Genomic DNA, 9,156 nt, shown 5'->3' with positions numbered 1-9,156 from the left:
ACATCTTACCTTTGAGTAGCTATAGCTTTTTCAGTTGGCAGTGATAAAGTGACATTCTGGTTTAGGTAACTCTACCTAATTTCCACATGGAGATACTGAATTTACAAATATTAACTTCTCTGAGATGACTTTTGCCTCAGACACTGACACCTATAATTCAGTATATATGAACAAATAAAATGTCATAGCACTAGGTTAACTTTCAGGTGGCTGCACCAGGTACCATAGCAGCAAGTTCCTCTACACCCTTCCTTTTAAAAACTTCATTTGCAAAAAAACAAAAACAAATAGCAATATGGAGGATCCAGTCAGATTGAATTGTTTACAGAAAAGCAAACACACTGTGCACTTGAGATGGGAAACCACTAGTGGGAATGATTTTGCTGTGGGAAGGAAAAGTTAACCAAATACAGGTGAATATACTGTATAATGAGTGGCTTACTGAAATGTGTACAGAGACTGTCCTAAAGTGAATATTCTGAGTTAAATATCTGTTAGTAATTATGTAATGATTTAAGTTACAATTGTGAGTGGCTACTTTGGGATTGGAGGAGAAAAATAGCAATACCATAACTGTTTTCTATTTTCAGTTTTCAATACCTATTCATAAAAGTCATATATGGGGTGTTTAAATGTAGAGTCTGGGCCCTAGCCCAGGCCTAAATCAGTCCACAGGTAATTTTTTTTTTTTTTTTTTTTTTGCGGTACGCGGGCCTCTCACTGTTGTGGCCTCTCCCGTTGCGGAGTACAGGCTCCAGATGCGCAGGCTCAGCAGCCATGGCTCACGGGCCTAGCCGCTCCGCGGCATGTGGGATCTTCCTGGACTGGGGCACGAACCCGTGACCCCTGCATCGGCAGGCGGACCCTCAACCTCTGCGCCACCAGGGAAGCCCCACAGGTAATTTTTGATCAGGCAGGATTTGGAAACTACCAACTGTACAATATTCAGAGACAGGTTTATGGATTTCATTTTTACAACAGTTAAAAATACCTCACAGTTCAAACAGATCCACTAATTAATTGCATGTCACTTTTTAACACTGGTTTCCCACGAGGAGCCATATAAAACCAAAACTTAATCTAGGAAAGGTGTGAATTGGGAATAGAGCAAGATTAAACTGAAAAACTCCTTTTAAGGTAGCACATTGCAATGATAAGAAAATATCTGTTATAGAAATAAAGCACAACTAAGAGGAGAAATTAGCATGGATACTCATCCTAAATTGGATATGAATTGTATGGCTTCTTTATTTTAAAATATTGGTACTTCCCAAATTGAAACTTTTCTACATTAAGGCAAAAAAATATACATTTCAAAGCACCATTAAGGGTTTTGTGATCCTGGGCATTGCTTTACTTATTTATTTTAATTAATTAATTTATTTTTGGCTGCGTTGCGTCTTCGTTGCTGCACGCGGGCTTTCTCTAGTTGGGACGAGCGGGGGCTGCTCTTCATCCTGGTGCACGGGCTTCTCATTGCGGTGGCTTCTGTTGTGGAGCACGGGCTCTAGGCATGCAGGCTTCAGTAGTTCTGGCACACGGGTTCAGTATTGTGACTCGCAGGCTCTCGAGCGCAGGCTCAGTAGTTGTGGCGCACGGGTTTAGTTGCTCTGCGGCGTGTGGGATCTTCCTGGACCAGGGCTCGAACCCGTGTCCCCAGCATTGGCAGGCGGATTCTTAACCACTGTGCCACCAGGGAAGGCCCATATTTATGTTCTTTAAAATCATCTGCAATTTGACCATTTTGGGAGGCTTGTTAACAGTGAATTATGTCTCCATTCCCTCCCACTATACTGGATTGGTCCCTGAGGTGGAGCCAAGAAATCAGATTTTTTACAAAACTGCAAAGATAACCTATTGCTAAGATGTGAGAATCACTATTCAAAGGGTTGTTCAAACAAAATAATGTATAGTTTTGGTGTGCTACCACCTGGTAAACGCAGGTGTTTATCACAGGAGGCCCACAGGCTTAGAAGTATGACTAAGAAAAAGCAGATTAATTTCCACCTGCTTTTTAAAAACAGTGGCTCTTTTAAACAGTTAAGTACAATAGTCAGATAAACTGATGTTTAAAGAGAGGAGAAGTTTCGGGAAGAGTTTCTAGAAAGATCACTAGACTTTATAAAGACCTGTCTTCAATGCTGTGATTTATCAGCTGCATGACTGGGAAGTATGTGACTTAACCTCTGAACCTTAGTTTTCTCAAGTATGAATTATGAAAACAAGCCCTATCTTAAATGATTCTGGTTAGAATATAGTGAAATATATGGCCTAAAAACCTGTTAAGTATCATGCAAATGTTTGAAATAACTACTGTTTTTTTTCAATAATCCTGAACAACACTTCACAACTTAATTTTGCTCTAAATTAAAGAATGACCAGAATGCTTTCAAAGTTTTATAAATCCTTCCTGGTCTTGATATGTACTGCTAAATCTTTAAGGGAATTAGGGCATGAAATCTGCTGTTTATCAAATGTTACTGTCTTGACCTTTGACCATAAGAAAGCTTTCATCATCTGCTACAATAGACATTTTACTTTGCTTTCAGAAATTGTCAGAGCTTCTATTTTTGTCCTAACATGGAGCAGAAGGAAGGGAAGGTTAAAAGTTCATTAAATACAACCTCAGTGATAAAGAAAAAAGCATACAAGTTTTCTCCCCAGTCAGACAAATTTACTTTTTGAAAAGAATCCTGCAAGAATTTCCACTAAAATTCCACTAGTTACTTTTCACATCCAATTTTTTCTCCCGTGTTTGCCTCAGCCTATTTCACACTACTGCTATAATAGTGTTAGTTCAATTTTTAAAGAACCCTAAAATTATGAGAAACTATTTATATACCAGATCATCTCATTTTAATCCTACTCTGGTAATTTGCCCTAAAGATGAACAAGTCATCTCTCAGCCCTGGATTTCTAGTAAAGTACATAGACAGATTTTGTGTAATAATTTTAAAAACTTGTATCCAGAGCAAAGCCCAGCTTTGAAAAAAGGTATTGACCAGAGGTTTTCAGGGATTGGTGCAGTTTGAGAAACTTCACTGGTGTGCCCCTGAGTCAGGACGTTGGCTTCAGTTGTCCCCCAGAATTTCATTCCTCTTCCACTAACTGTTGGGGTGCCATGGAGTAAGCTGTCAGCATCTGGCACACTACCTTCTCAGCTGACCCGCTCTCTACCTGTAGCCCTCCCAGAAAATACTGGGCAAAGTGGAGGCAATACTACGAAAGCGTGAAATCCGTGAGTATTCTCTGTCCCTGGCTAAGCCACCTCCCTTCCTCCAGCCTCTAAGCCAACTGGAAGGTGCTCATAGACATTTCTGAAACCTGCCAGTATGCCAAAAGGAGTCAGAAGTATTTCCACCCCTTTCCTAAGAAAGTCTTAGGTCCTGTTTCAGAGTGGCCTCCTTAGAAATTGAGTTTCAAAGATGGGGGCAGCGGGGTCTTTTTAAGGACTTGAGTGATAAGGAGTAAAAGAGTCGAGTGGTCCCACTGAAGAAAAAACGTTTGTTAATATAAAATTAGCTGAAACCCATGCTACCAGAAAAGCACCAGTAGGTGGCAGGAGTATGCAGGATATTCAGTTCTTAAGTGCCAGTCTGGCCTGCCTTGGAAAAGAGTTAATATCTGGGGCAGTCTGTTACTGTTGTTAATGGTCAGCTAACCTGAAGCGAGAGGCGATTTCACCCCACTGGAGTAGAATTGCAGGGGGTCAGATGAAATCGTCCGTGAGAAAATGCCCTAGAAACTATGAATTACTATACAAGTAATAGTACTATTTCCAGATTTTTATGGTAAGTGATTTTTTTCCGCCATGTTTGTTTTAGTATCTAAAGCTTTAGCTTGCACAACTTCAAAATTTTTTTTCAACAACTATTTTTTGATATTGTCTTTTGACAATGACAGCCTGAGGTCACAGGAACATCACAGTGTGACTTTGAAGTTAGTTAACCTCTTGAAGCCTCATTTCCTCAACTTTAAAAAAATATGGAAACTAATTTCTAGAGAACATGTGTGAAAACTATAAGCCCTACAGTATTCTAAAAACAAAACATTTCTATAAATTGAGTGAGGTTCAATGAGTTATTTAATTAGCTTAGGCTCCAGTTGCTAGAAAGTATTTGCTCGTTCATTTATCCATATTCAGCAATATCTGAGTGCCTATTACGTGTGTCAGGCAATATGCTAGTCATTAGTCAGCAACACCTGGCACCTACTTCCCAGCAGCCTTACGAAGGATGTTTGCAAAGCCCAGTACAAATCCTCAAAGCCACTGTATCAATACTGACTGTATTCCTGCTACAGGAAATGAAGACATTCAACATAGGGGTACACAAGCTCATAAAGCAGAATAAAAGGCCTTTGTTTTTCCAGCAATTAAGTTCTAAGTTTGAAAAGAGGAAACCTACCAGTTTAAATGGAAATAACAGAAATCATCTTTCCATGTGCAATGGACTCTGAAATTGGATTAACCTTACATTCTAAAATGAGCTTCCTCTGTCTCCCTTCCAGAAGCAAATGTAAATCAGCATTTTCAGGGCACATGGAGAAAAGAAGGAACACCAGCTCACCTCCAACAGACATGCCAAGTAGAGGACTTCCGTAACAGTGAAAGGCAGGGGCCAAGGCTCAGAGCCTTTGCACAAGAAACGGCCCAGGTAAAGTGTTCTTTAAGTTGGATTGGGGGAGAAGAAAGGCGAAGGTGAAAGAATTGTAAACTTGTAGATTTAGGCATTGTCGGATTAGTGATCTCAAACTCAGATGCCTTTGGATGCCAGACAGTTCATTAAAATAAGGAAAGTGGGCCTGGTGTAAGACTACTGAAAGGGGTGGTTATAGAGTGAAGAGGGGGAGCATATACCAATTAAAGACAGACGCTTGGTTTAAGTCAAATAAACAAAACAGCTTATTCTTTACACCTTAGGGGCTCCTGCTTACATCCCTCACCTAGTCCAACCTCTCATTTTAAACATTTGGAAACTAAGACCAGGAGAGGTGAAGTGACTAAGGCATGTTCTCTGTAAGTAGCAGAGAGAAGACTGTTTTAGGTGAGGCATTTCAACACAACCACAGAGTATGCTAGAGGTCGGATGCGTTATTCATATTTCAGAGGAGACTTTGGAGGCAGACTGCCTAAGAGCATGGACTCCGTGGCCAGAGGGCCTGTGCCTGAATCTCAGCTGTAACACTTAAGAACTGTGTGCCCTCGAGCAAGTTTCTTAACCTTTCTGTGCCTTGGCTTCCTTGTCTCTAAAATGGGGATAATAATTGTACTAACTCCATAGGGCTGTGGTGAGGATAAAATGCATCAATATGTGGAAAGTACTTAGACCTGTGACTGGCCCATAGGTATTAGCAATTCCGTTTCCAGATGAGGAAACACATACTTAGAGGTCAAGGTCACACAGCTTTACTAGAGGTCAAAAATCTGCATAGGCGCGCGCACACACACACAAACACACACACACCACAGCTGGCATGGAACTCCCTCTCAAACATACTGACTTCAAAGCCTGACCTCCTGAGCCTCACATCTGCAGTGACCAATAAGAAGGAAAGGGGGGGCCAGAGCAGAGGCCGGAGCTCTGTGGCTGGTTCGATTGTTCTACTTTTTAGGAGTAATGTAGGTTTCCAGAAAAGCAAGCACAGGGATGAGGCAGTTACATCAGTGTTTCTCAAACTTCAGCATGTATTAGAACTAACTGCAGGGTGTGTGAAAACACAGAGTGCTGGCATCTTGCACAGGGTTTCTGAGTCAGCAGGTCTGGGATGGGGCCCAAGAATTTGCATTTCTAACAAGTTCCCAGGCAGTGCTGAGGCTGATGGTCCAAGGACCATACTGTGAAAAACACTGTTGAATTTCTTCTGATCCTCAGTGTCATCTCATGAGCTTGGCATTTTCTCCATTTTATAGTGGAGAAAACCAAGATCAGAGAACATGGCTGACTCACCCAATATCATACCGCTGGAGCTGGGTCTTGAATCAAGTTGGTCTGACACCGAAGCCTATGTTTTCTCTACCTCACCATGTGACATGAGGTGTGGGCAGTTATTCTCTGCCAGGCACAGAGCTACGGGCCAGAGGCATAAGGAAGGTTAGGGCTCTGTCGTGGGCTGGAGTGTGCAGGTGGAGAAGATGTGAGGGAGAGTTCCCTGGAGAAGTTCACCAAGTGCCCTACCTGCCCTGCCACTGACACTGCCTTCATTAGCTCTCCAGTTCGTGCTCCCTGTAAGGCCCCATCAGCCTCCACAAGCTCACTGCCCGCAAAGCTTCAGTCACCTTAAGTTCTTGTCCACCCCCAAAAGTGACATGCTTTCTCCAGCTTGCTGTGCTGTGTTCAGGTTTCCATCCGACTGGGATGCCTACCCCCTTCTTGTCCTGGAAGACTTGGCAGCCCTGACCACCATCCCTCAGTCCCACCACTGTGGGTTATGTGCTCCTCCTGTACCTTCCCGAGAATACCTGGCTTACCTCTTTCATAGCACTTGTGTACATTGTTGGGTAATTATATATTTACCAATCTATTTCTCCTTCTACACTAAATTTCTAGTCTAAACCAACTTTTATCTCTAAGTCCTCAGGGGCTATGACAGTATATGGTACAGAGTGGTGGGGCAGTGGTCCCAAAACTTAACTACACATTAGAATCACCTGAGGATCTTTTTAAACTTCTGAAGCCCAGGCCACACTCCAGGCCAATTAAATCACAGTCTCTGAAGATGAGATAGGATATCAGCATTTTTTTCAACTCTCCCCAGGTGATTCCAATGTGCAGACAAGCTTAGGAAGCACTGAAGTAGAGTTTCGGGATGCAGGATGGATGGATGGATGGATGGGTGAATGGGTGGATAATCAAGTTGAAGTTTGAATAGGAGAGTACCAGGCAGAGAGAGGTAGAAGATTTTCAATAAAAAGTAACAGCATAAGCAAAAGTTCAGGAATTTGAATTTTATGCCATAGGTAGATGGAAATCATTGCAAGATTATGAGTGGAAGAGTGAAACAAACAGATATGTTTTTTAGGCCAGTTGGCAACTGTTAGATCTTATTGGAGTAGAGGAGGCAGGAAAAAAGTGAGTTTTCTGCTTCACCCTCCTTCTAGAGACTGGCCTCTGGGAGGCTGCTGAACTTTCCAGAGAGGCAGCCCAAGTCAAGCTTGATTGTGGGAGCACTCGTGGCTACTGGGGCAGGGGTGGCGGCTTGTCATCTCCAGCTGCTGTGAAACTAGGACTCAAATCCAGGTTTTTCTGCCTCTGAGTCTCATAACTCTTTATACTTCAAATTATCAGCCCCTCCAGGTGGCTTCTGACTCCATAACCTGCTGTGAAAGTAAAACTTGACAAACTCAAATGCAAAAGCAAGCAGACATTAGATCATCAGCGGCCACTAATAAAGCTGAACCTGCCAGTTAAACAATTAGCTCTGGAGATCAAACTGCAAAGAAAAGCAATGATGAAGCTATCAATTATACTCTCCAGTTTTATCTTCTAGTTAATCGATCCATCCATCAGCTCTCTGATACTCTAGTGGTTATCCTCTGCATTGGGTTTCCCTGGGTCCCCAGGAGGCTGCCCACCCTGCTGTACCCCATTTTACCTGAAACCAGGTTGTCCTCTGGCCAGTGTCTTTCCTTCTCCCCATTCCCCAGACTAGTGATGGAGGTGGGGAGGAATGTGTGAACTGGAGTCGAAGGACTTCACACACTTGGTCTTCTGCTTTCCCCGCCACACGTCGAGAAGGTCCCAAGCATTCACCTGGGAGGACTAATCAGGCCCCATGCACCTGGTCTGTTTTTTATCGTTTTTCCCTGTTCTTCCCCTCCTCATAAAATTTTCTCTCTCCCTTCTCCTTTTTTGTTTATTATTCCTCCCATCCCCTTTCCTTTTCCCCTGCCACCACCCTCTTAAGCTTATGACCACTTCTCTCCCATTTGTCTACCTGTTAGCTTCCTACCCGAGGGATACCACACTCAGATTTTGCCCTGGGCAGGAGCACCTAGCCCAGGAGGAAAGTAAGGACTGAGCTTGCTAAGCCCAGCGCCTGCAGAACTACAGCCTCCCAGAGGGTGTGTCTTCTGATAGATACAAAGGCACTGGATGGGCTGGCTACCTCAAAGTTCTTTGTATTCTTTCTGTATCTTTCTCCTCTGTTCTGGAGCAATGCAGTGGGGTGGACAGAGCATGGGCTCTGGTGTCACCTCTGTTCAAACCCTGGCTCTGCCGTTGACTGGTTCTGTAAACTTGACTATGTTATTTGATCTCTCTGAGCTTCAGTTTCCTCATCTGTGCCCACCTCCTTGGTTGTTAGCTCTAAATGCCTAGAAAGGCATTCAGCATAGTGAACACAGAACAAAGTCTTGAATGTTGACTCAACCACTTATCAGCCATGTGACCTCACTATCTAACCTCCCTAAGTCCCAATTTCCTAACCTCTTCCATGGGTGATAACAGGACCAAACTGGTAGGGTTGTGAAGATAAACGAGATAACTCAGGGAAAGTACTGAGCACCTGGACACATAGTCAACATGCAATAATTGCAAATTGTATGCTCTGTTTGATGTTATATATTATTCACACACTACCTAGCACATGGTAGGTGCTTGCTGTAGCCAGCCTCCAAGATGGCACCAGGGATCCTCACCTTCTGGAATTCATATCCTCGTGTAGTTTACTCCCACACTGAATCACAGCTAGTTTGTGTGAATATCGTGCAAGTGACAGTGTGTGACTTCCAGGGCCAAGTGGTAAAAACCATCTGAGCTTCCACTTCACCGTCTTGAATCACTTGCTCCAGGGGATGTCAGTCTCCAGTGCCATGAGATCGGGCAAGCAGCTGTGGAGAGGCCCCCATGGAAAGGCCCTGAGGCCCCTTGCGAACAGCCAGCACAAACTTGCCAGCCATTTTAATGCACCACCTCTGAAGTGAGTCCCTGAGATGGCTGCAGGCCTGGCTGATGTCTCATGGCCACGTGATGGGAGACCTGGAGCCAGAACTGCCCAGCCACACCAAATTCCTGACCCATACAAACAGTATTGTTTTTTTAAGCCACTCATTTTTTCTGCAGCAATAGTTACCTAATATAGTGCTTTTAAAAATAAGTCAGTCTCCTCTCCCAAGTGAGAAACAACAGGTTGGCATGTCCGTCTGCAAAGCCACGC

At 43.4% G+C, this 9,156-nt stretch overlaps 1 protein-coding gene across 1 annotated transcript in view; it reads left to right on the top strand.

The window, feature by feature from the left end:
* The first annotated feature begins 73 nt into the window (after positions 1-73).
* The window catches only part of LBH (LBH regulator of WNT signaling pathway), an 88,878-nt gene continuing 79,795 nt past the window's right edge, over positions 74-9,156 (top strand). Inside the window, exons 1-2 of the mRNA XM_073791472.1 lie at positions 74-898; positions 4,510-4,655. The gene's annotated coding sequence lies outside the window, so the exon portion shown is untranslated. The remainder of the gene's footprint in view (positions 899-4,509; positions 4,656-9,156) is intronic.

The sequence above is a fragment of the Tursiops truncatus genome, chromosome 14, assembly GCF_011762595.2.
Source record: "Tursiops truncatus isolate mTurTru1 chromosome 14, mTurTru1.mat.Y, whole genome shotgun sequence".
Lineage (NCBI taxonomy): Eukaryota > Metazoa > Chordata > Mammalia > Artiodactyla > Delphinidae > Tursiops > Tursiops truncatus.
This window is presented reverse-complemented; position numbering and strand designations above follow the sequence as displayed.